We start from the raw sequence: 26,936 nt of genomic DNA, 5'->3' as shown, positions 1-26,936 counted from the left end.
ATTCATTGATTTTTTTGAAGGTTTTTTCGTGTTTCTCTCCCATTCAGTTCTGCTGTGATCTTAGTTATTTCTTGTCTTATGCTAGGTTTTGAATTTGTTTGCCTTTGCTTCTTTTGATTGTGATGTTAGGGTATCTATTTTAGATCTTTCCCACTTTCTGATGTGGGCATTTAATCCTATAAATTTCCCTCTAAACACTGTTTTACCTGTGTCCCAGAGATTCTGGTATGTTGTGTCTTTGTTCTCATTGGTTTCAACAAACTTATTTATTTCTGCCTTAATTTTGCTATTTACCCAGTAGTCATTCAGAAGCAGGTTGTTCAGTTTCTATGTAGTTGTGCAGTTTTGAGTGAGTTTCTTAATTCTGAGTTCTAATTTGATTACACTGTGGTTTGAGAGATTATTATTTTCATTCTTTTGCCTTTGCTGAGGAGTGTTTTACTTCCAATTATGTGGTTGATTTTAAAATAAGTGCTATGCAGTACTGAGAATAATGTATATTCTGTTGATTTGGGGTGGAGAGTTCTGTAGATATCTATGAGGTCTGCTTGGACCAGGGCTGAGTTCAAGTCCTGAATATCCTTGTTAATTTCCTGTCTTGTTGATCTGTCTAATATTGATAGTGGGTTGTTGAAGTTTCCCACTATTATTGTGTGGGAGTCTAAGTCTCCTTGTAGGTCTCTAAGAACTTGTTTCATGAATCCTGATGCTCCTGTATTTGGTGCATATATATTTAGGATAGTTAGCTCTTCTTGTTGCATTGATCCCTTTACTACTATGTAATGCCCTTCTTTGTCTTTTTTTATCTTTGTTGGTTTAAAGTCTGTTTTATTAGAGACTAGGATTGCAACCCCTGCCTTTTTGATGTTGTTGTTTTTGTTTATTTTCCATTTGCTTGGTAGATCTTCCTCCATCCCTTTATTTTGAGCCTGTGTGTCCTTGCAAGTGAGATGGGTCTCCTGAATACAGAACACTTATGGGTATTGACTCTTTATCCAATTTGCCAGTCTATGTCTTTTAATTGGGACATTTAGCCCATATAGATTTACGGTTAATATTGTAATGTGTGAATTTGATCCTGTCATCATGATGCAGGTGGTTATTTTGCACGTTAGTTGAAGCAGTTTCTTCCTAGTTTCATTGGTTTTTATATTTTGGTGTGTTTTTGCAGTGGCTGGTACTGGTTTTTCCTTTCCATATTTAGTGTTTCCTTTAGGAGCTCTTGTAAGGCAGGTCTGGTGGTGACTAAATCTCTCAGCATCTGCTTATCTGTAAAGGATTTTATTTCTCATTCACTTATGAAGCTTAGTTTGGCTGGTTATGAAATTCCATACGTACATCATGAAAATGAGTGCATATGATATACATACATACACACACAAACACACACTGCATACTTTCATTTTTACGTCCATTACTTTTCTGATTTCATCAGCAGCCAACTAAAGATAATAGAAAAAAATTGGTACTTTGATCTTTCATGTTCTGCATCTTCCAGCTTCACACTTATAGTTTTCTATTTTTGTTATTGTGATCAGAATGAAAATATATACTATGGAATCAGAATCAGGTCAGAATCAGCAAATATACTATAATGTTTGTACATGCTTTCAATGCAGTTTGTCTTTGCAAAGGGTGTGTATGTTTCTATGGACATGTGCATGTGCACAAGTGTGTAAACAAGTGTTTTATTCATGGCGGAGAAAGGCTGGTTAAAATTATTCTGAGTGAGGTAGCACCACTGCAACAGATAATGAGGTACCTAGCTGTAAAATCATTCAACATGTTTCCAAGCATCTACTCAGTATCTGGCACAATGTTAAGTAGTAGAAATATAATTGTAAGCAAAATTCAGCTTCTACCCTTGGTGGTATATGTGTAGAACAAATTGGTAAAGCTGGAGTACATTTCAGAACCAAAAGCAGTTTCTGTATAGTTCCCACTTCATCAAGACCATGTTAGATACTACTCATACACTTAAGTCACAAGGTAGCAATTCTTCCATCCACCCTTTTACAGGGTGGTGGTGGGGAAGCAGAGCTGACTGTCATGCTTGAATTCACATAATTTCATAATTAAGTAATTTCATGTTACATAATCTCAATAAACCTAAAATCCGATATATGATAAAGATGGTCTTTCAAATCAGCGGATAAGTGATAAACAGTTCATAAAATGGTGTTCAGATAATTGGCTATATGTATTTTATAGTTGCGCAAAGCTATAGTATGTCATTCATAAATACTAATTTCAGAGTAGATGTCAAATACACTTTTTCAAAATATAAAGAAAAAATGCATAGACAAATATTACTTGCAACATTATGGTTAAAATTAAATATGCAAACATAGCCCTAACCAATGACAGAAATTTTTAAAAAAAATATTTACAGATTGGGATTTGTTAAAATATAAAGCTTTTCTATTCCAGAGGATACCATGAATAACTGTAAAAAGCAAATGTTAAATCAGCAGCAAGTATTTGCAATTCACTTGACATATTTAAAATACGAGTAGTTCCAACAAATCATAAATAAATGATTAGTAGTCCAACAAAAAAAGACAAAGTACATTGACAGGAAACTGTATGAAACTCATGAACGCTAAATGTATTAGATTCTCTATTGTTAAACAAAATGCAAAAACAATAGAGAGCATTATCTATATGGAGTTAATATTTTAACAAAATTATATTATTAATTTTACCCATGTTATAAGTAAATACATATATCCAAAAACCCTTATTTTCTCTGAAAGTTGTCACTTATGAGTCTATTTTTACAATGTTTAAAGAATAGTAATTCATTAACTTTAATAAATAGGTATTCATAGTGAGGGAAAACAGACATTTCCATAATTTTTCTTCTGTTTCTAATAGAGTAGATAATAGGAAAATAATGAAAAATGCATGTTCATATCTGGATAGTATGTATTCCATTAGTTCTTTTAAACTTTTGCATTCTCAAAACTATATTGATACCTCAAACATACCCTTTGCTGTTGAAAGCAGCCTTTTAAGTATAAAGACACACATATCCCTTTCCCTAAATCTTATATAAGACAAGGGCCTAGATGCCTATCAGAAAATATATTTCAAGAATGCTTTTTTTTAGTAGTTCCTGTGGCCTTATACAGGAAGATTTTTTTTTTTAAACATACACATAGTTTTTGATGCACATTTTTATTGGAAAGAACTTTTATTTCCTTAAATGTTTTGTTGTCTAAGTGTGATAAGTATCCTGCAGTGGAATTCAGTGGAACAGATGCTTATTGTGATATATGAGATGAACTTGCTTCCCTAAGCATGCATGGGCATGAAATGCATCTGGCTTCCGTACATAAAAGTCAATTATGTTTCCAAATGTGTTTCTGCATTTACACAGACGTTTAGGGGCAGACACCCTACTATTCCCTCAAAAGGCAGCTCTGCTTAATTATGAAGCTCAAGTTAGACTAGAAGTTGGAACGTACTAAATTCCACATTGCAGACAGAGCCTCGGCAGGTGATGTCACCACTGCATACTAAGGTGGCAAGTCCTCAGAGAAGTCACTTATCACCTTACCATGGAGAAAAATAACTGTGTGCAGAACATAAGAAGATGTTGTAGAGTACAATGAAGTGTGCAAACCTGTGTAATACATACTAGATGAAATCCAGTTCAGAGGAGGAAATAAGGGTAGGCTCAGGAAAACAAATAAATGAAGATATGCTTTAAAAAATAGGACTTAATATAAACAGTCATGAGAATAAAGACGATTGCTAAGCACATAGGAAACACAAACCAGGCTTTTAGGAAGGGGTCTGGCACATGTGTGCACTGGTAGGCGGTGTAATGTGCGGAAATCTGGCCTTTGTGGCATAGCAACTAAAGTTCCTTTTCTATTGTCCAGATTACCTTAAATATTCCTTTATAAAGTAATGTTTTTAAAAGTCCATCTACTGTGCACAATGTGTTAACATTGAGGACATGAAATTTATCTGGAATATACTAAAACTTTAATCAATCGAATAGGACCAAAGCTTTTAACATAGTTTTTTTAGATAAATCATTATAATGTATTATTTCCTTGCCATAGATAATGCATGATACATAACTTTACCTTTTTGTCCGTTACTTAGTGTGTAGGTAGAATAATGACCCCCAGTAGGATCACTTTTTGAATATGTTGTTAGGCAGCATGGGAGCATTATGGTTGCAGGTGGATTTAAGATTGCTAATCACTTGATTTTAAAATGGAGAGATTATCCTGAATTATCTAGGTGGGCCCACTGTAGTCACAAAGAAACTTAAAACAGGAAGGCCGAAAGACCAGAGTGAGTAGAAGAGCTTGGGGAAACTGAAGCAGAAGTTGAAGTGGTGTGCTTTGTAGATGGAGGCAGAGGCCAAGAGCTCGGGGATACATGTGACCTCTCAAATCTGGTGAAGGGAAGAAAATGAATTATTTCCTGGAATCTGCAGACAAAATATAGACTTAATGATAACTTGATTTTAGCACACTAAGACCCATTTTGGACTTCTGACCCCCAGAAGTATAAAGAAAAAAAATGTGTTGTTTTAAGCCTCTGAGTTTGTGTTAATTCATTATAATAGCAGTAAGAAACTAACACAGTAAGATGGCTTTTATTTTTCTCTATTTGATGTATAGAATTGAATTGGATATTCTAGGAAGTATTGGGAATTTATTTTCTTAAGATAGTTCTTCATATTAGAATAATGAGAATCACTGAGTAATTAAGTATTCTATTTTATGAAGGATGATTATATAAACAGTATGAAGGTTAAAAAACGGGAGGGGTTGGCTGGGCACAATGGTTCATTCATGTAATCCCAGCACTTTGGGAGGCCCGGCAGGCAGATTGCTTGAGCCCAGGAGTTTCAGATCAGCCTGAGCAACATGGTGAAACCCCATTTCTACAAAAAATACAAAAATTAGCCAGATATGGTGGCTAGCGCTTGTAGTCCTAGCTGCTCAGGAGGCTGCGGTGGAAGATCTGAGCCCGGGAGGTGGAGGCTGCAGTGAACTGTGATTATGCCACTGCACTCCAGTGTGGGTGACAGAATGAGTCCCTGTCTCCATTAAATAAATAAATAAATAAATAAATAAATAAATAAATAAATTTAAAAAGGGGAGGGTATCTTTTGAAGGCTACTAAAGTCATCTAAGTGTCCTCTGATTATAGGAGGCTGGGATGGTGCATGGAAGGTTGTGTCGAATAACCTGATACTCTTTCTGAAACTACAGAAGCATTAATAATTTTAGCCTGAGAGTGCTATAATCTGGGATATTTTGGTCCAGCATTCCCAGGGAGGGTTGAAGTTTTGAGAGTAGCTGGAGTTATTTGAATTGAACACCAGAATATGAGGCAAATGGATACTCAATTATAATTCAATTTCTACTCTTTATTTTAGGTAGATATTTGCCAGCCACTTATGTGTGGGACATTATGGTAAGTAATGCACCCATAGTGTAGTGGCAGAAGCAGATGAAAAGTACTACAATAGTCATATAGATGAGGTACTGGAAAGGAGCAGAGTTGAAAAATGGGGGATAGTTGACAGTTTTCCAGCGTCATAGGATTAAAACCAAATAGGATTAAAAAGATTCAATTCACTCAAGATGTCTAACTTGGTAACAGGTCAGAAAACTAAATTTGTCATATTTTCTTAAAACTAAACAAAAATGTTCCTTTTAATAAAAAACTGTAGTGCACCTTCGGATTCGATTTTTCTTTATATTCTGTAAACTGCTTACAGTAAAACAAAAAAAAATCTGACAAATATGATGGTCCTTAAATCTTGTAGGTGTATGAAGTTCATCCAAAGAATAGAGGTTTTGCTAGGAAGGCCCTAAGCAAAGAATCAAATTTCCTTTTGCAAGAAATAAAATTCTTAAAAGTTCCCTGCACCTTGCAATTAATAGCACAACGTTATTTATTTAAATTTTAACTTTAAAGTTCAGGGGTACAAGTGCAGCTTTGTCACATAGGTAAGCTTGTGTCATGGGGGTTTGTTGTACAGATTATTTCATCACACAGGTATTAAGCCTAATATCTGTTAGTTGTTTTGCCGATCCTTATAACAAATATTAGCCCCATAAAGTTTTATGGTTACTTTTTTCTTATCTTCTGATTAATGCCTTTAGATTCACAAATTGAAATTATTTTTCAGTAGTTTAATTCCCTCTAGAAGGTTTAAAAAATGTTTCCTAATTTCCTAAATCTTCTTTCTTTGTTAGTCTTCTAAAAAACTGTATTAAATATAATTCATGTGCTCAGATACACTTTCACTAAAAGCATATCTTCAACATTTGACCTGTTTAAAAGTTCTTAAGGTGTTAAGGAACATTATGTATCAGAGTTTATGGCATTTGATTAATCTGAATAAATCTTGGCAGCAAATTGAATTCAGCAAAAGTAACAGTGATAAATCAAAGATCAATATTTGAAATGTCTCCATCAAACATTTTAAAACAATTTTTAAGTTCACTAATTTGAGTCATTACACTTGGCCCTAATATAGTAGATTTTTAAATGAAGTTCTGTCAAACTTGGCAGATATCATATACCAACTTTTAATAGTCGTAACAATTCCTGTACCTCATTTGGAAAAAGATTATTTCCAGAGCATCAGTGCTTTGACCAGAAAGGCATTTATTATTCTGTAACACTTTTCGTGAGAAATTAGCATGATTTATCATTTGAGTACGCTCTCTCAGATAGGATTCTAATATTTGGGTGTGAATAAAACTTCAGGGCATTGAAAGTAGCTGGAGGATAGACAATAGGGCGATTATCCTCTCTTGTCATTCTGTATCAAGGTCCTCTTTAATTATTGGCCTGAACAGCTATCACTTTATGGTGAAAACAAACTGCTTGGATATAGCGTTAAAGGTTGAAATAATGAATTATACATAAATCTATTTAGTTCAGTTATATTCTGTTGAATTGGAAAAAATCCAATTTTTAAATTTCTCTGCATTTCTTGAAGTTAGGAATAAAATCTGGGGTGGGGTCTCCTGAAATAATGAGGTCTAGAATAATTTCTGTTGTTAAATTTACTTTTGAGCAGGATAAGTCAACTAAAATCAATATGAATGGAACCTTCAGTGTACCACTTAAGATAATTAATCTTTGAGAGGTTAGGTAAGTATTACAAGGTAATTTACCTAATTAGCAATGAAGCCAACCAATGTTTAGATTTCTTAACTTTAAGACTGTTGCTCACATAGTCGCGTAAACTATATCTTCCACATAGTCACAGGCAATCACAAGCTAACACGAGCAGGTAGCACAAAATATGTGTTCCACACAGAATGCAGAACAAAAAAAGACACTTTTACAATCCTTTTCCCTTTTCCAAATTCACATTTTAAAAGTTTCTTGTGGAATTTCCCAAATGCCAGCATGGCCACAAATAATAGAGATTGATTACTGAGACCTCTAATGAGAAACACTTAGAATTATGCTAAACAAGGAACATTCTGTACTGATTTAACAAATTCTCCTCTTTCTACTTATAGTTTCTCCAAAAATAAAAGGTAACATGTTTGTCATGTTACGAGTCTGTATAGAAAAAGTGTGATAACTGAAGAACAGACACACAGGTGTATGTGTGTCTGTGTGTTGCTGTGTATTACAGCCTTTCTTTAATGGTTTTCTCTCTCTCTCTTTTGTTTTTTTTTATTTTTATTTTTTTTTTTTTTTTTTTTTGAGACGGAGTCTAGCTCTGTTGCCCAGGCTGGAGTGCAGTGGCCAGATCTCAGCTCACTGCAAGCCCCGCCTCCCAGGTTCAGGCCATTCTCCTGCCTCAGCCTCCCGAGTAGCTGGGACTACAGGCGCCCGCCACCTCGCCCGGCTAATTTTTTTTTTTGTATTTTTAGTAGAGACGGGGTTTCACCGTGTTAGCCAGGATGGTCTCGATCTCCTGAACTCGTGATCCGCCCGTCTCGGCCTCCCAAAGTGCTGGGATTACAGGCTTGAGCCACCGCGCCCGGCCTATTTTTATTTTTTTGAGACGGAGTCTGGCTCTGTGGCCCAGGCTGGAGTGAGCGGCGCCATCTTGGCTCCCTGCAAGCTCCGCCCCCCGGGTTCCCGCCATTCTCCTGCCTCAGCCTCCCGAGGAGCTGGGACCACAGGCGCCGCCACCGCGCCCGGCTCATTTTTTTGGTATTTTCAGTAGAGACCGGGTTTCGCCGTGTTAGCCAGGATGGTCTCCATCTCCTGACCTCGTGATCCGCCCGCCTCGGCCTCCCAAAGTGCCGGGATTACAGGCCTGAGCCACCGCGCCCGGCTTCTTTTTAAGTGAGCTCTGTCCTGGGCAAACCAGCATTTCAAAGGTACAAACTGTTTTTGCAAAGAGCGGGTATATACCTATCTATAGTGCAGACATTATGTCTGCTTATTTCTCTGTAAATAGATCTCGTTTTAACAACTACTTCACCGTCACAACATTTAATTCGAGTCAGTGGACTCTTACCCAGACGCTGCCGCCGAGAGCTGAGGCTCACACGCGTGTGGTGCCCGTTTCCTGTAACAGAGTGTGTCAGTCCCGGTGCTGCCCGAGTTCCTGCCGGGTCATAGTGACGACCCAGCCAAGTCCGTCCCCAGAGTTGGACTCTTCCTCTTTTTTCTTGTACACAGGGAGCTTCTTTTCCAAGAAGACTTGTTCCGATTGCTCCCAATCTCCATAGCTGATGATTATAGAAGCATCTTTGTACTTTCAATGTACCTTCAAAAATGAGATCTGGAGCTGGATAAGACGTGTGTGTGTGTGTGTGTGTGTGTGTGTGTGTGTGTGTGTGTGTGTTTTAGTAGACAAACTGTTCATTGAATAAGAAGCCTAGTTGACAGTATAAGGAGAGATTTAGAAGAACGGAATTATTTGGTTTAAGGAATTGTGAAGAAAGGTGCTATGCCATTAAAATTTTTCTCTACTTTTGTGTTAAATCTTAATTTTTTGCAGTATTTACTAACCTGCAGGAAACTGTCAAAATTGACTGTTGCTAAGTTCCATATTGCTTTGTAATTATCTTAGAACAAAACTTGGTTGATACCAAAGTACAATTTTTCCTCTAGCTTTTATACATTGAGACAGATTTTTTTCTCACCCTCCACATACCTATGGCTGGAAGACCAGGTGGTTGTTCTTGGTTCCCATTACAACTTCCAGACTGTCAATTTCCCCCATTCTTGCAAATTATACTGTTCCTTTGAAACTCAAACCCCTTGGAAAAATCGGCCATGCCCCTTTGGTATTGCCATTATCAGCAAACCTCCTTACCTCCTTCCTGGGCACTCTTATCTTTTTATTTTCTTTTTTCTTTTTCTTTTTTTTCTTTTCTTTTTTTTTGAGATGGAGTCTTGCTTTGTCGCCCAGGCTCGAGTGTAATGGTGTGATCTTGGCTCATTGCAACTTCCTCCTCCCGGTTTCAGAGGATTCTCCTGCCTTAGTCTCCTGAGTAACTGGGATTAAAGGTGCACGTCACCACACCCAGCTATTTTTTTGTATTTTTAGTAGAGATGGGGTTTCACCATGTTGGCCAGGCTGGTCTCGAACTTCTAACCTCAGGTGATCCACCCACCTCAGCCTCCCAGAGTGTTGGGATTACAGGCATGAGCCACCACACCTGACCTCTTGTCATTTATTTAAGGCTTTAGATCTTTGCTCACTATCATCTTCAGGCAAGTTCAGCCATCATTTTAGTGGCTCAACATTCACATGAAAAGACTGTTAAAAACCTCTGTTCCCCATTTTTTGACATCTTTATTTCCATTACTTTTTTTCTTTCCCCCAGTTTATTGTCATCAAATCTGAAACATTCTCTATAAGGGTATGTACCACCAGGATCTAGATGTAAATACTCTGCCTCCTGGACATCACTCCTTGCTAGCTCATTGGCTCAGATATGTTCATTCCTACAATCCTTCATTTTTATTGAGACTCTTCTTAGGCCACAGCTATTGCTGCTCCCTCACAATCCATCAGTACTCTCTTGCCTTCAGTTTCCATGTTCAAATGCCATAGTTCATCTTTAGCACTCCCTTGCACCTACCCTGAGCTTCATTTTCCCGCTATTAATAGAACAATTTATTTGTTTGTGTTTCTCTTCCCAACTTTTAAATATTGATGTTTCTAAGGGTTCCATCCTAATTGCTCTTCTTTTCTCTCTACACACATACTGTCTCTAAGCTCTAAACACTGCTAAAGAGCTAATCATTTCCAGTTTTAGAGTTTGGCCCAGACCTTTGTTCTGGGAGTTGATGATTTACATGACAATAGCACTCGAATAACTCAGATATAACATGTCCTGGTTTCCCGTATGTCAGTAAGTGGCACTGCCAGCCATGCTAGAAGCTTATAAGTCCTTTTTGGTCCTTCCTCAATATTCTGACAATATCCAATTCAACATTCATTTAAAAAATATTTTGGTTCCAAATTATCTGTAATTTCCTCCACTTATTTTGATTTTCAATGTCCCCAGTCTAGCCAGATCCACATATTTTCTTACCTACTGTATTTTCCAAGGCTCATCCTTAGTCAACCTACTTTAATTCTTAATCTCCTACACTCTGTTAGCTACATAGAAACCAAAGTCATCTCTTAACATGTCTTTCAGTTTCCAACTCTCCCTACTTTTCTGGTGTATTTGGACTAAGACCTATGTTCCTCATCATTACTAATAAAGACCTGTACAGTTTCACATATCCTTCTCTTTCAGCCACATCTCACATTAGTCTTTCTTCCTTTTGTACTTCATCCAGATTCCTACTTTTCAGTTTTTCATTTCATCCAATTCATAGGTTTCTTCTAAATGCCAAGATCTTGCTCATATATTAGGGTCCTTGAACATAGTGGGGTTTTTTCCTAAAAGAAGAACCTTTCTGTATTGTATGAAAAGCTAGATCTTTTTATTCTCAGGTTTTAGCTTAAATATTATCACTTGAAAGAAGTAGTTAAAATCTGTATAATCCAAATTAATGTTTATTTTTTTCTTTTTCTTTTGAGACAGGGTCTTGCTCTGTCACCCAGGCTGGAGTGCAGTGGCTCAATCTTGGCTCACTGCAACCTCTGCCTCCTGGGTTCAAGCAGTTCTCCTTCCTCAGCCTCCTGAGCAGCTGGGACTACAAGCACGCGCTACTACACCTGGCTAACTTCTTAATTTTTAGTAGAGATGGGGTTTTGCCATGTTGATCAGCCTGGTCTCAAACTCCTGGCCTCAAACAATTCATCTGCCTTGGCCTCCCAGAGTGCTGGGATTATAGGCATGAGCCGACACGCCCGGCCCAAATTAAAATTTCTATATATGAAAATTGTATATATAAATCTTATATAATCCAAATTAAGATTATATCTGTTTAATGTTCCCTCCAACACCCTTGTTGTGTCTTCAGTCCCTTGCTTGACTTGGCATGTGAACACATTTTGTAATAATCTCCTCTCTGTTTAATTGGGTTTCTGTACCTGTCTTCGTCTTCAGAATTAAAACCCTAGGAGTACAGGACTGTGGCTTTCTTATTCACCACTGCAGCTTAGAAACGAATACAGCATCTGATACGTATTTGTTAAGGGAAGTGGTTAAATATAGACCACTAAGTCCAGTGAAGTCACAGTCTATTCACTTCATGTAATTTCCAAGAAACAAAGCTTTCTCCACCTATGTTAATGAATGAGATATGGGATCTAGTCTGCTGGAGATGGCTTAACTTTAAGTTCACTTGACAGAGTGTCAGTGGAAGTAGGAATGGTTTTACTCACTTAAATAATTTCATGGTGTTTAGGAGGAAAAATCACCCTGCTTGAGGGTTCTGTGGCTCCTATGGGCTCTCAAATGATTGGAAGAGTACTACCAAACCTGAGTTTTCAGGTCTCTTCATTATATTCATTTAAACTTAGATATTGGGAACCTGCTCCCAATGGTTAACGTGGGTTCTTTCCTATTTCCTATGCGTCTCTGCTGTTTTGAGAAATAAAGGGAAAGAGTACGAGAGAGAAATTTAAAGCTGGGTGTCTGGGGGAGACATCACACGTTGGCAGGTTCCGTGATGCTCCCCTAGCCGTAAAACCAGCAGGTTTTTATTAGCGATTTTCAAAAGGGGAGGGAGTGCAGGAATAAGGTGTGGGTCACAGAGATCATATACTTCACAAGGTAATAAAATATCATGAAGCAAGTGGAGGCAGGGAGAGATCATAGGACCACAGGATGGGGCGAAATTAAAATTGCTAATGAAGTTTCGGGCATGTATCATCATTGATAACATCTTATCAGGAGACAAGGTTTGAGAGCCGATAACCTGTCTGACCAAAATTTATTAGGCAGGAATTTCCTCATGCTAATAAGCCTGGGAGTGCTACAGGAGACCAGGGCTTATTTCATCCCTTCACTTAGACCATAAAAGGCGGCCGCCTTAAGGGGGCCATTCATAGACCTACCCTCAGGGCGCATTCTCTTTCTCGGGGATGTTCCTTGCTGAGAAAAAGAATTCAGAGATATTTCTCCTATTTGCATTTGAAAGAAGAGAAATATGACTCTGTTCCGCCTGGCTCACTGGTGCAGTCAGGCTCCAAGTCTTATCTCCCTTGTTCCCTGAAGATTGCTGTTGCCCTGTTCTTTTTTCAAGGTGCCCACGTTTCATATTGTTCAAACACACATGCTCTACAAACAATTTGTGCAGTTAACGCAATCATCACAGGGTCCTGAGGCCACATATATCCTCCTCAGTTTATAAAGAAGATGACAGGATTAAGAGATTAAAGTAAAGACAGGCATAGGAAATCACAAGGGTATTGATTGGGGAAGTGATAAGTGTCAATGAAATCTTCACAATTTATGTTCAGAGATTGCAGTGAAGACAGGCGTAAGAAATTATAAAAGTATTAATTTGGGGACTAATAAACGTCCATGAAAGACTCACAATTTGTGTTCTTCTGCCGCGGCTTCAGTCGGTCCCTCCATTCGGGGTCCCTGACTTCCCACAACATCTCTCCCTTTTAATATGAATATGCCATGGCGATGAAGGCTTGTTCATTCTCTCGATTTTGACACAGGATTCTTTGGTCCAGCACACTAAAAACAAGCCGATTAAACAGGGAAACACAATTCCAAAATTTACTACAGTGGAGCCCCCAGTAGACTTGATCCAAGTCATGGGGTTTAATCCGTAAAGATTTTCTGCCACCTGATCTAACGCCTCAGCTCCAGGCACAATGGATAAATGAGCTTGAGAGGCTTCAAAAATTTGTTTCTTTAATTTAGTTATGTCCAGTGATAAATTATCTTCCCTACCCAGAAGGTGTCCTTTGACCGTTTACTATGAATGATCAGTCTCGTTATAGGAATACGGGGTGATACAGAAATCAGAGGTATTCCAGTCGCACTGCATTTGCATGCGATGTTGGGGACTCACTACCCGATCTCCAAGCCAAGTAACAGACTGTCTTAAGTCATTAATTTGATTAGCCAATTTTTGATCAATGGCTTGTTGAGAATTCCACATTTGGGTGGAATTGGCTTGCCAATCATTAACAAAATGAACCATTTAAATAGATTGATGTAACACCATTCTGGCAGTGGTGGCCAGTGCAGTGACTGTAATTAGGCCCATGATCACGTGATTAAAGTGAAAACAAATCTCTTAGATCTTTTTAGAATTCACTGTAGCACTTCATTAATTAAATGTATTGAGGGGGACGATTCCCAGGGTCTGGGCAAAGTTACTGGAATCCAGATGCCTTCTCGAGCTCGAACCAACATTACACTTTTCCTCGAGTCAAAATGGGAGTTAATACAAGTGTACAAATGACAATTAATGCATTGGATGGTTTGATTGTTCATCCAAATTTTTATATTTTCCACTAACAGCATGTAAGGAGGCTTAACACAGCTCTGTATGGAAACAGTCAGGTTGGAGGTAAGTAAAGCAGAATGTCTGGATCTACACTGATACTGAGAGATGGGGGTGGTAGCGGGGACAACAGACAGAATAGTTTCCCCTTCCCATACTCACAGTCCAGACATGGCAATAGCCGATTTCCAAAGTTCTGGGTGTTCTGGGCTCAGAATGGGGAATATCATACAAGGCCTCGACGGGGTAATGCTTTTATCTTCCCATTTTAAGGGAAAGAATGAGCTGAACCTCCTATGCACAGTAGAATGATGATTCTCCTTCTCCCGATAAGAAATAAAATAAGTAGCCTACAGGCATTGCCTTCCGCCAGAGGAGCAATTGTTTTTTAAATAGCCCTTTGGTGCCCAGTCTGTTACTAAACCATATGAGTCATTTTTAAATATTACTGCATGTGAGTTAACACAATCTTCCCAAAGTAAAGTTTTAGATGGGCCCTCAAAATTTTTAGGGCATGGTTTTGCTGCAGGTTTGTATTGAAAGTATGGGGCATCTCCCATTACTCCCCCTTTCATTCGTTTTAAAGGAGAAAGGGAGAGGCCAAATGTGCCAGTTCCTCTGTAGCTGATCTCTCTGGAAGATAAGCGACCCAGACTTGAGTTTCTAGATGGATACAACCAGGTGCATGTCCGAGGCACAGAGGCGGGTGTTTATAACCCGTGATAACATTAAATGCAGTGCGTTCTTCTCCTGGTCGAGCAGGGCAATGGTCATCTGTAGCTCCAGGATCCACACACTATATCGTTAGTGTAGATTTCCGCGGGAGCGTCCATCCAGGTGAGAGGTCGAGTAAGTGGAGGGAAAGGCACATAAGCCCAATAAGAATAATTATGTGTAGCAGGTAAATCAGTGTGAGAGGAAACTGGTGAGACAGAAAGTGTAACGAGGAGAATCATTAAATAAAACCCATTGTAAGCGAGATTGAGTGCTGAAGGAGGAAGAGAAAAACAGGGATGTTATTTACAGGCTAATAGAAATGGCGAGATTTTTAGGTTTGTAAGGAGAAAAAGAAAGGTAATTAGAAGTGGAATTAGTTAGATGGGTCTCCGTTGGCATCAGAGAGGATTGAATCAGACCCATGTGCCAGCTTCTAGGGAGTTGGCACAGATCTCACCATGTCTGAGGCAGTCTCTGACACAGATCTCACCACGTCTGAGGCAGTCTCTGACACAGATCTCACCACGTCTGAGGGCAGTCTCTGGCACAGATCTCACCACGTCTGAGGCAGTCTCTGGCACAGATCTCACCACGTCTGAGGGCAGTCTCTGGCACAGATCTCACCACGTCTGAGGGCAGTCTCTGACACAGATCTCACCACGTCTGAGGGCAGTCTCTGGCACAGATCTCACCACGTCTGAGGGCAGTCTCTGACACAGATCTCACCACGTCTGAGGCAGTCTCTGGCACAGATCTCACCACGTCTGAGGGCAGTCTCTGACACAGATCTCACCACGTCTGAGGGCAGTCTCTGGCACAGATCTCACCACGTCTGAGGGCAGTCTCTGACACAGATCTCACCACGTCTGAGGCAGTCTCTGGCACAGATCTCACCACGTCTGAGGGCAGTCTCTGGCACAGATCTCACCACGTCTGAGGACAGTCTCTGACACAGATCTCACCACGTCTGAGGCAGTCTCTGACACAGATCTCATCACGTCTGAGGCAGTCTCTGGCACAGATCTCACCACGTCTGAGGCAGTCTCTGACACAGATCTCACCACGTCTGAGGCAGTCTCTGACACAGATCTCACCACGTCTGAGGCAGTCTCTGGCACAGATCTCACCACGTCTGAGGCAGTCTCTGACACAGATCTGACCACGTCTGAGGGCAGTCTCTGGCACAGATCTCACCACGTCTGAGGCAGTCTCTGGCACAGATCTCATCACGTCTGAGGACAGTCTCTGGCACAGATCTGACCACGTCTGAGGCAGTCTCTGACACAGATCTGACCACGTCTGAGGCAGTCTCTGGCACAGATCTCACCACGTCTGAGGCAGTCTCTGGCACAGATCTCACCATGTCTAGGGCAGTCTCTGACACAGATCTCACCACGTCTGAGGCAGTCTCTGGCACAGATCTGACCACGTCTGAGGCAGTCTCTGGCACAGATCTGACCACGTCTGAGGGCAGTCTCTGGCACAGATCTCACCACGTCTGAGGCAGTCTCTGGCACAGATCTCACCACGTCTGAGGCAGTCTCTGGCACAGATCTCATCACGTCTGAGGACAGTCTCTGGCACAGATCTCACCACGTCTGAGGGCAGTCTCTGGCACAGATCTCACCACGTCTGAGGGCAGTCTCTGGCATAGATCTCACCACGTCTGAGGCAGTCTCTGACACAGATCTCACCACGTCTGAGGCAGTCTCTGACACAGATCTCACCACGTCTGAGGCAGTCTCTGGCACAGATCTCACCACGTCTGAGGACAGTCTCTGGCACAGATCTCACCACGTCTGAGGCAGTCTCTGACACAGATCTCACCACGTCTGAGGCAGTCTCTGACACAGATCTGACCACGTCTGAGGCAGTCTCTGACACAGATCTCACCACGTCTGAGGGCAGTCTCTGGCACAGATCTCACCACGTCTGAGGGCAGTCTCTGGCACAGATCTCACCACGTCTGAGGCAGTCTCTGACACAGATCTCATCACGTCTGAGGACAGTCTCTGACACAGATCTGACCACGTCTGAGGGCAGTCTCTGGCACAGATCTCACCACGTCTGAGGCAGTCTCTGGCACAGATCTGACCACGTCTGAGGCAGTCTCTGGCACAGATCTGACCACGTCTGAGGCAGTCTGTGGCACAGATCTCACCACGTCTGAGGCAGTCTCTGGCACAGATCTCACCACGTCTGAGGGCAGTCTCTGGCACAGATCTCACCACGTCTGAGGCAGTCTCTGACACAGATCTCACCACGTCTGAGGCAGTCTCTGGCACAGATCTCACCACGTCTGAGGCAGTCTCTGACACAGATCTCACCACGTCTGAGGGCAGTCTCTGGCACAGATCTCACCACGTCTGAGGCAGTCTCTGACACAGATCTCACCACGTCTGAGGGCAGTCTCTGGCACAGATCTCACCACGTCTGAGGCAGTCTCTGGCACAGATCTCACCACGTCTGAGGCAGTCTCTGGCACAGATCTCACCACGTCTGAGGCAGTCTCTGGCACAGATCTGACCACGTCTGAGGCAGTCTCTGGCACAGATCTCACCACGTCTGAGGGCAGTCTCTGGCACAGATCTCACCACGTCTGAGGCAGTCTCTGACACAGATCTCACCACGTCTGAGGCAGTCTCTGACACAGATCTCACCACGTCTGAGGCAGTCTCTGGCACAGATCTCACCACGTCTGAGGGCAGTCTCTGGCACAGATCTCACCACGTCTGAGGACAGTCTCTGGCACAGATCTCACCACGTCTGAGGGCAGTCTCTGGCACAGATCTCACCACGTCTGAGGGCAGTCTCTGACACAGATCTGACCACGTCTGAGGCAGTCTCTGACACAGATCTCACCACGTCTGAGGCAGTCTCTGACACAGACGTCTTCCTCTGTGGTTTTCTTTGGATGATCTCCTGGTGAAACACAAGCATATCCTCTTTCCCACATTAAGTAGAATCAGAGATAATATTTAAAGGTTTGGGGAAATCCTGTAAGGCAGTAATCACAGCAATTAGCTCTGTTTTGGAGCAGAAGTAGAAGAGGTAGAAATAAGCTTGTCTGTAGGACCTGCATAGCCAGCATTTCCATTGCTGGAGCCATCGGTGAAAAATGTAACAGCCTCAGGAATGGGCTGATCTTTGGTTAATCGAGGGACCACCCAAGACGACATTTTTATAAAATCAAACAATTTGTTTTTTGGATAATGATTGTCAGTAACACCAATAAAATCAACCAAGTGAATTTGCCACAGTACTGAATGTTGAAAGGCAGCTTGAACTTCGAGCTGATTTAAAGGAATTACAACAAGCTGCAGGCTTCTGATTATTGATAGATGGTGCAGTAAAAGCAAATTTTTCATAATCTGATTTATGTAAAGCAATATGAAAAAAGAGTCTTTAAGATAAAAAGCTATGAGAGGCCAATTTTTAGGTATTAAAGCAGGGGCAGGCATGCCAGGTTGGACGGCTCCTATAGGTTTAATTACACCGTTAATGGCCCTTAAATCGGTTACCATCCGCCACTTGCCTGATTTCTTTTTTACTAGAAATACGGGAGAATTCCAGGGGGAAAGAGAGGGTTCCACATTTTAAAGTTGTAACTGTTCAGAAACCAATTGAGTTAAAGCCTCCAGTTTTTCTTTAGAAAGCGGCCACTGCTGAACCCAGACAGGTGTGTCAGATCTCCATTGTAAAGGGAGAGGATCAGGAGGCATGGCAGCGGCCGCACTAAAAAGGATAACCCAAACCTGCCCTGTTTTCTTTTATAGTAACTAGAAGGGGCTTAGTAATCACTTCATGCTTTGGACCGAGACCAGGCCCGGAAACAAACCCCATGTTTTCCATCATACGCTGACTGGGAGCACCATAAGAGTTATGTGGAATATAAATTTCAGCCTAAGGATCTACTAGGCCCTCAAAACTTTTTTCCTTGAATGTATACGGTGCAGGTGGCCCACTTGTTTAGAAATCACATTAATCCAAGAAGCGACCTTTTCACCTCCAGGGCCCATCCCAGGGCCACGTGTCTTATCTCCTTTGTTTAAAATGATTTTAGGTAGTAAAAGCAATTGAGCTTGTTTAACAGTAGTAAAAGAAACAGGAGCTTGGCCTGGGGCACGTAAGTATCAGAGAAACTGTGGGAACCTGTGAGCTAAGCCTGAGTAACTAGAATGCCGTTAGTCCGATTTAGCTGAGCTTGCAAACGAGCCTCTTCTGACCATCAGGTACGAAATTGTAAATGCTGAGATGGGGTCAGAGCAGCTTTTGCAAAAAGGCCTCAGTCTAAATGAAGCAAAGTGACCTCAGTACAAAAAGTTTGTAATAACATTTTAACGTAAGGAGAAGTAGGGCCATACTAAGTACAAGCATCCTTAAATTCTTTTTAAAAAGTAAGATTGAGTGGCGCATACCGACGCAGACTGGTTGAGGGTGTGAGAAAGGAGAATTGAAGGAGTAGAAGAAGCACAAGTATACTGGTGATTACTGGCGTTCGTGTGTGGAGAAGGATACAGAGAAGCAGGCTGAGTGGACGGCAGTGTGACCAGTTGAGGAACCGAAATGACGGGAGGATGAGGGGCTGAAGTGGAAGGAGGAGGGCTTGCAGCATTACAGGTAAATTTTAGTTTGGTCCCGGAGCCATTAGGTGACACCCAGAGGCAAATGCTGCAAAGCTTTGAAGAGGGAAAAATTAACATATCTATGGTCCTGGACTGTGTGAGTCGCAGCAGCAGGAGTTTCAAGTACTGGCTCTTCTCTTCGTGAAAAAAAGTAAGATAAGTAGGGGGTAACGTTAAGTCAAATTTACCAGAGTTAGACATTGAATTTTCAGTGTCATTAGGTGGGGGAGGAGCAGCTGAATGGAGAGGCTGATCAGATAACGAAGGCCTTGCGGGAGAGAAAAGTTGAGGAGGTATTAGGACGGCACGCACCAAGGCCCAAGCATCCCAAACAGTGACAGGAACATAATTCCCTGTTGAGACCAGTTCCCGTAATGTTGCAACAAGATCCCATACATTTACATATACAGTTCCTTTTTCAGGAAACCAAGGACAGTATTTTTCCACCGCCCTGAATAGAGTGACCATGCTCTACAAACAATTTGTGCAGTTAATGCAATCATCACAGGGTCCTGAGGCGACATATATTCTCCTCAGTTTACAAAGAAGATGACGGGATTAAGAGATTAAAGACAGGCATAGGAAGTCACAAGGGTATTGACTGGGGAAGTGATAAGTGTCCATGAAATCTTCAGAATTTATGTTCAGAGATTGCAGTAAAGACAGGCATAAGAAATTATAAAAGAATTAATTTGGGGACTAATAAATGCCCATGAAATCTTCACAATTTATGTTCTTCTGTCACGGCTTCAGCCGGTCCCCTGTTCAGGGTCCCTGACTTCCTGTAACACTTAGACATAGATGATTTGTCATTAAGTTGTTTTTCACTGAAAAGTCAGTCTGAATATAGAGCCTTGTTTCATTCAGATCAGAAAAACTGGGTTACTCTGAAATCTGTTTATCTATAATTTTTAAGTAAGTACAATTTTATAAACCAGTTATTCCTAACTTGAGAGGCCTGGAGGATTTACTGCAATGTGTATTTCAGGGCCACATCTGCAGAAGTTTTGATACAACATTTCCTTACTAATACCCGTGACAGTACGTTTTAGAGGCATCCTGTGTTTTCAGAAGCAGAACGTTTATGCACTACACTTTGGGAAAGATGTGCATGTTATGTTACCATTTAAAGATGTCTGGTTCTTGTGGGGCAAATTGGCAAATGATTTCTCTGAACTAACAGCATTGTGGAATTTTACTACTTTAGGGTTTTCAGGAATCTTAGAGCTGTTTTCATTTGAACCTTGAAGACATTAATTTGTCACAGAAATTAAATGGGGTCAAAATTTATATTTCCAACCCATGTCTGTGCTCTTCATTCTAAAGCATGATGGCCTAGAGTCATATTTTAGCCTCTAAGTTTTATCTTATTAAAAAAATAAAATAAATTGTAAATACATACATGTATTATATCTATATATACAATTTATATACATTACAATATTGATTTGAATTACACAGGACTTTGGACATCACTATTAAAGCCCAGGTACAGTTCAGACTGAGATAAGCCCTACCTGTGAGAATTTACTAAGGTCAAAAAGACTCCTTTTAATAGTGACTCAGTGGCACCTAGTCTAAGGACAAAGGCTCCAGTATATATCTTAATCTAAGTTATTACTGAATGTAAGTCATGTGATGGCTTCTAATGAAAATTTTCCATTGAAAAAAATCAATGTTAATAACTGGAACTCGAGAGCTGTAATGGGCTCTGCTGTGTTTTTCTGGCTTAGATTGTGTGCTGTAATATGCTAAGAACAGGAATTGATGACCTGTGAGCTGTGGTCACTTCCTGATCTCATTTGATTCTTTGGTCTTTAGTTTTAAAAGGGTGATCAGAGAGGTTGCTTTAGAATGGAGAAGTTGAACAAAAGGACCATCAACCTGCAGGCTCACTGGCACAGCCCAAGTTTCGCTGGACAAGCATTTCAGTAAAGAGGACTATTGCCAACAGCAACACTTGCAAGAAGCTTTGTTCCAGAGAGGAATTTTTTTTTAAAGAAGCTGCTAGAAAAACTGACACTAGAAGCTAACTAGAGTCACTCTTTCTAGATAACGATGAAATAGCAAGTCTGAAGGCATTACTTACCTAGATATAGAAATGGACTTTATTTAAGAACCAACTTTATACATACATAATATACCTAGGCTTGTTGGTCAAATTGGCTGGCTGGGGAAGAATAAAACTAGAAGATCCACATGAGGAGTGGAACCATTCCGGGAGGGCAGACAGATTTCTGATGCTGGCCACAGATCGAACCCAGAGATGCTCTGTAATTGAAGTGGTTCTAATACCTGGAAGCTTCGATTTGCTCTTATAATGTGTTCTAAAGCCACTGAATTCAGGACTGTGCTTCCTAGTTGGTACCTGTAGATGTAATGCATCTCTCAAACTGTGGTGGTATTTCTCTAGGCTCTGTCGGACAGAACAACTATCTGGAGATAGGCTGTGGAGCCTCTGGACTCCACAACACATTTCACAGCACTGTTTACTCCAAAACGCTTGCCTAATCAAACTAATGTAGCTGTTGGGTAAGACAAGAAGTAATACGTGAACATTCTTTTTTTTTTTTTTTTTTAATTTATTTATTATTATTATACTTTAAGTTGTAGGGTACATGTGCATAACGTGCAGGTTTGTTACATATGTATACTTGTGCCATGTTGCTGTGCTGCACCCATCAACTCGTCATTTACATCAGGTATAACTCCCAATGCAATCCCTCCCCCCTGCCCCCTCCCCATGATAGGCCCCGGTGTGTGATGTTCCCCTTCCCGAGTCCAAGTGATCTCATTGTTCAGTTCCCACCTATGAGTGAGAACATGCGGTGTTTGGTTTTCTGTTCTTGTGATAGTTTGCTAAGAATGATGGTTTCCAGCTGCATCCATGTCCCTACAAAGGACACAAACTCATCCTTTTTGATGGCTGCATAGTATTCCATGGTGTATATGTGCCACATTTTCTTAATCCAATCTGTCACTGATGGACATTTGGGTTGATTCCAAGTCTTTGCTATTGTGAATAGTGCTGCAATAAACATACGTGTGCATGTGTCTTTATAGCAGCATAATTTATAATCCTTTGGGTATATCTCCAGTAATGGGATGGCTGGGTCATATGGTACATCTAGTTCTAGATCCTTGAGGAATCGCCATACTGTTTTCCATAATGGTTCAACTAGTTTACAATCCCACCAACAGTGTAAAAGTGTTCCTATTTCTCCACATCCTCTCCAACACCTGTTGTTTCCTGACTTTTTAATGATCGCCATTCTAACTGGTGTGAGATGGTATCTCATTGTGGTTTTGATTTGCATTTCTCTGATGGCCAGTGATGATGAGCATTTTTTCATGTGTCTGTTGGCTGTATGAATGTCTTCTTTTGAGAAATGTCTGTTCATATCCTTTGCCCACTTTTTGATGGGGTTGTTTGTTTTTTTCTTGTAAATTTGTTTGAGTTCTTTGTAGGTTCTGGATATTAGCCCTTTGTCAGATGAGTAGATTGCAAAAATTTTCTCCCATTCTGTAGGTTGCCTGTTCACTCTGATGGTAGTTTCTTTTGCTGTGCAGAAGCTCTTTAGTTTAATTAGATCCCATTTGTCAATTTTGGCTTTTGCTGCCGTTGCTTTTGGTGTTTTAGACATGAAGTCTTCGCCCATGCCTATGTCCTGAATGGTACTACCTAGGTTTTCCTCTAGGATTTTTATGGTATTAGGTCTAACATTTAAGTCTCTAATCCATCTTGAATTAATTTTCGTATAAGGAGTAAGGAAAGGATCCAGTTTCAGCTTTCTACTTATGGCTAGCCAATTTTCCCAGCACCATTTATTAAATAGGGAATCCTTTCCCTATTTCTTGTTTCTCTCAGGTTTGTCAAAGATCAGATGGCTGTAGATGTGTGGTATTATCTCTGAGGACTCTGTTCTGTTCCATTGGTCTATATCTCTGTTTTGGTACCAGTACCATGCTGTTTTGGTTACTGTAGCCTTGTAGTATAGTTTGAAGTCAGGTAGCGTGATGCCTCTAGCTTTACGTGAACATTCTTAAAGTCTGTTCTCTTTTGCCTTGTGACCTTAAACATTTGAAAGAGCAAGATGAACACTATTGAATGGAAGTCTGTTTCCATAGTCATAGCCAATCTGAAAGCCTAAGTTTTATCTCGCTGTTTGCTGCATAGCCAATCTATTTTATGGGCAGAAGAGCACAATGGGCTCAACTATCCAGGCTTTAGGAGTTATTTTAATCTTTAAAGAGCAATAGATACAAGTGAAAGTACATACATAAAGTAGGTATTTAGTATTTAATTTTTATTCTCATATGCATGAAAAGGGTGTTCCAAAACAAGATTAGAGAAGTCCATGGCATGTCTTTGTGGTTAATGTTACTTTATTTATTGGTTCATCTACCGTGCTTCTTATAAGTTACTTGTTTTTTCTTTCATGGAAAAATTGTTTTAAATGAATTGATTTTACTTTTCATCAGCACAATTGTTGACTAATACCAAAGTTAGTTAGGAGGTTATGGTTTTTATATTTATAGAATGGCAGGGACAGCATTTAGATAATACATCATAGTAACTTGGCATTTATGAAATATTAGTTTTCCATAAACGTCAACTCAGAGAGGAAGGTTACATTTTTTTAAATTATAATAATATTTTGAAAGCCATCTGTCCTTTAAAATGCTGCTAAAATATATGTTGGCACTGGTGTTTTATATGCCAATACTTCCTGAAGAGTGTTTTGAGATTTTTTTCAAATACTGCCTCAGTTCTAGATAAAATAGTAAAAATTATGCCTTTACAATGACTACTGAATGTAGATGAGAAGAAGTTAAGGAAATATTACATAAAAATAAATTTGCAAAAGTAATTTACTGAAGGATTATTTATAATTTGATGGGTGGATCTGGATATTTTGATACTAAGTAAAAATATTTCCACTATAATTATAAGGGAACAAAGCTCTGCAAGTAGTAGTTAAAAGAATGTGTTATAGGCCGAGCACGGTGGCTCATGCCTACAATGTTAGCACTTTGGGAGGCTGAGGCGGGCGGATCACCTGAGGTCAGGAGTTCAAGACCAGCATGGCCACCATGGTGAAACACTGTCTACTAAAAATACAAAAATTAGCCAGGCATAGTGGTGCGTGCCTGTAATCTCAGTTACTTGGGAGGCTGAGGCAGGAGAATTGCTTGAACCCAGGAAGCGGAAGTTGCAGTGAGCAGAGATTGCACCACTGCACTCTAGACTAGGTGACAGAGAAAGACTGTCTCAAAACAAAGCAAAATAAAAAGAATGTGTGTACACACACACTACGTGCACATCCACATGTATCACTAACGTTGGTTTTTGGCAACAACTTCCCATCTTACACACTGTCCACTAATCAGTTAATCCGGCACCACTGTTGTTCTTTTGTAACATTCGTCATTTTTTCTTCGATGTAAAATTATTAATAATTCAAATGTGTGTTGGTGTGGCGGTTGAGATTTGCCCTGGATACCCCAATTCATTCACAAAACATTCCAAGTTTTGAGTTAAGTGGTACTCTAATTATATCAGTCATTTAAACCTCAAAAGAGATTCATTATGTACACAAAATTAATGTGTAATTAAATTTATGAGTAAAATTAATTGAAGAAATCAGAAACACAAGGTGGCTCACACCTATAATCTCATTGTTTTCGGAAGTCTAGGTGGGAGGATCCCTTGACCTTAGGAGTTTGAGACCAGCCAGGCAACACAGTGGGATCCCATCTCTATAAAAAATTAGCCCGGTGTGGTGGTGTGTGCCTGTAGTCCAAGCTACTTGAGAGGCCGAGGCAAAAGTATCGCTTGGGTCTAAGAGTTGGAGTCTGCAGTGAGCTGTGATCACGCCACTGCACTCCAGCCAGAGCGACAGAGGGAGACTTTAAACATACATAAATAAATAAATAATCACAAAACACTCAAAATTCCAAATCCAGATACATAAACCACAGGAATACTTATGTAAACACATGTTATACGTATATATAGGTATGATAAAATACACTTCTGTGTTCAACTTGGGAAAGGTTGATGATTTTAGAAACAAGCTAGTAATTCTATTGCCTTATGCTCTAATGATTTCAATTTGAAGATGTTTATTTGGGATCAAATACATGAGGCTCCGTACACAAGACGTCTTTTTTTTCCCTCTTCTCAGCATCATTTTTTGGCTGATTATTGGACTACAATTGGGAGATCTAGAACTAAATTCCTGCTTAGTGTTTACTTGTTCAGAGCATAGGCTTTGAAATCATCCTGTTTTGCCTCAGTCTCCACAACAGTACCTACTAACCTCACAACTAGGGGATCCTGTAGCATTTCTCTAAGCCTTGTTTTTCTTAGCTGTGAAGTGGTAAATTTTGAAAGTGCTTTGTTCATAGGATTTCTGTGAAAACTATATTGGGTAAAGAATGTAAGGCATTTAGCATAGTAAAATAACTTGGATTACAGTAACTTTTCATGGAGTGTTTATTAGTACTTAACCTGTCATTGTCATCAAAATTCTGTTTTTACATATTAACTCAGAAATGTCATTGTAACCTTCTCAACTCATTTGGTCATTTAAAATGGGGAGGTTGAGTTAGGTGTTTCTTAAATTTCTCTTTAGCTCCGATACTATGAGTCTGAAATTAAGTAATGCAAAGTCGGTAATTAAATCCTCCCCTTTTCTGATGTAGGAGAAAGGGAGAAAGAAAACTTGTGGCTGGCTGGATTCCCTTGCAAATTTATTAGAATTGTAATTATGTCGCATTTTGAATAAAGGGTTCATTCTGGAAATCATTAAGTTTACTTTTCTTAACTCCATATGTTGTCAACTGTGGAAAAATTGGGATTTAGGAGTAACCTCTGATTTAAAATTCCACCTGCTAACCATTTAAATTATAGTCTTGTAATTTCCTAACTTTGGTCTTGAAGGTGTTTATCATTCTTATGCATTATTATACTGTGTTATCTATTTATGCAACATAAAATGTATAGTTTTAACTATTGTACATGTTTACATATGGAAGGTATAGTTTTAGACTTATCGTTATTTAATTTGCTAGTTTTGCTTCACTATTTATTTTTGACACTTATCCATATTAGTACATGCAACTCAAGTTTATTCTTTTGAGCTATTGTGTATCATTCAGATGTATGAATAAATAAATGCTTTGGTGGACATTTAAGTATTTTCATGTATCAATATGAAAAGCAGTTTCAAAATGAACATTCAAATATACATTGTCATATATATGTATAATATTTGAATATATGAAAGTTCCTGTGGGTTATGTATCTGAAATCAAAATTACAAGTGTTTTGTAACTTCTATAATTAATTTTACTCTCAATTTTAAGTAAACAAGATTAGTTTTTGCACATGATGAATCTCTTTATTCAGTTAAAATTACCGACATAATTAGAATACCACTTAACCCTTGAGATTATTTTCAAGGGTATTTATGCTAAACTTACATAAATGTGTTGAAAAGTCCTTTTGTATATATGTAGAGACTACATGGTATATTACATTCATTAATTTGCCTAAGTATTAAGTTATACTTAAGTAGTGTCCATACACAATTTTTTTGCTTGGCTGAACTCCAATGTATATATTGGGAGCACTTTTTAACTTTCATGGGTTACATGGCCTGTTTTGGAAAATGATATTAAAAATGTAATTCAGATGAATGCTTAGAATAAAGGTTAAAGATGAATGAGCTTTCATATTAATCATCA

The 26,936-nt window shown here is 39.7% G+C and overlaps 1 long non-coding RNA gene across 2 annotated transcripts in view; it reads left to right on the top strand.

Annotated features, from left to right (window-relative positions):
* The window catches only part of LOC135969441 (uncharacterized), a 115,024-nt gene that overhangs the window by 13,580 nt on the left and 74,508 nt on the right, over nucleotides 1-26,936 (top strand). The gene's annotated exons all lie outside the window — the stretch shown is intronic.

This window comes from Macaca fascicularis, chromosome 2 (assembly GCF_037993035.2).
Source record: "Macaca fascicularis isolate 582-1 chromosome 2, T2T-MFA8v1.1".
NCBI classification, from domain to species: domain Eukaryota; kingdom Metazoa; phylum Chordata; class Mammalia; order Primates; family Cercopithecidae; genus Macaca; species Macaca fascicularis.
The sequence above is the reverse complement of the archived record's forward strand: the minus strand, read 5'-3'. Positions and strand labels throughout refer to the sequence as shown.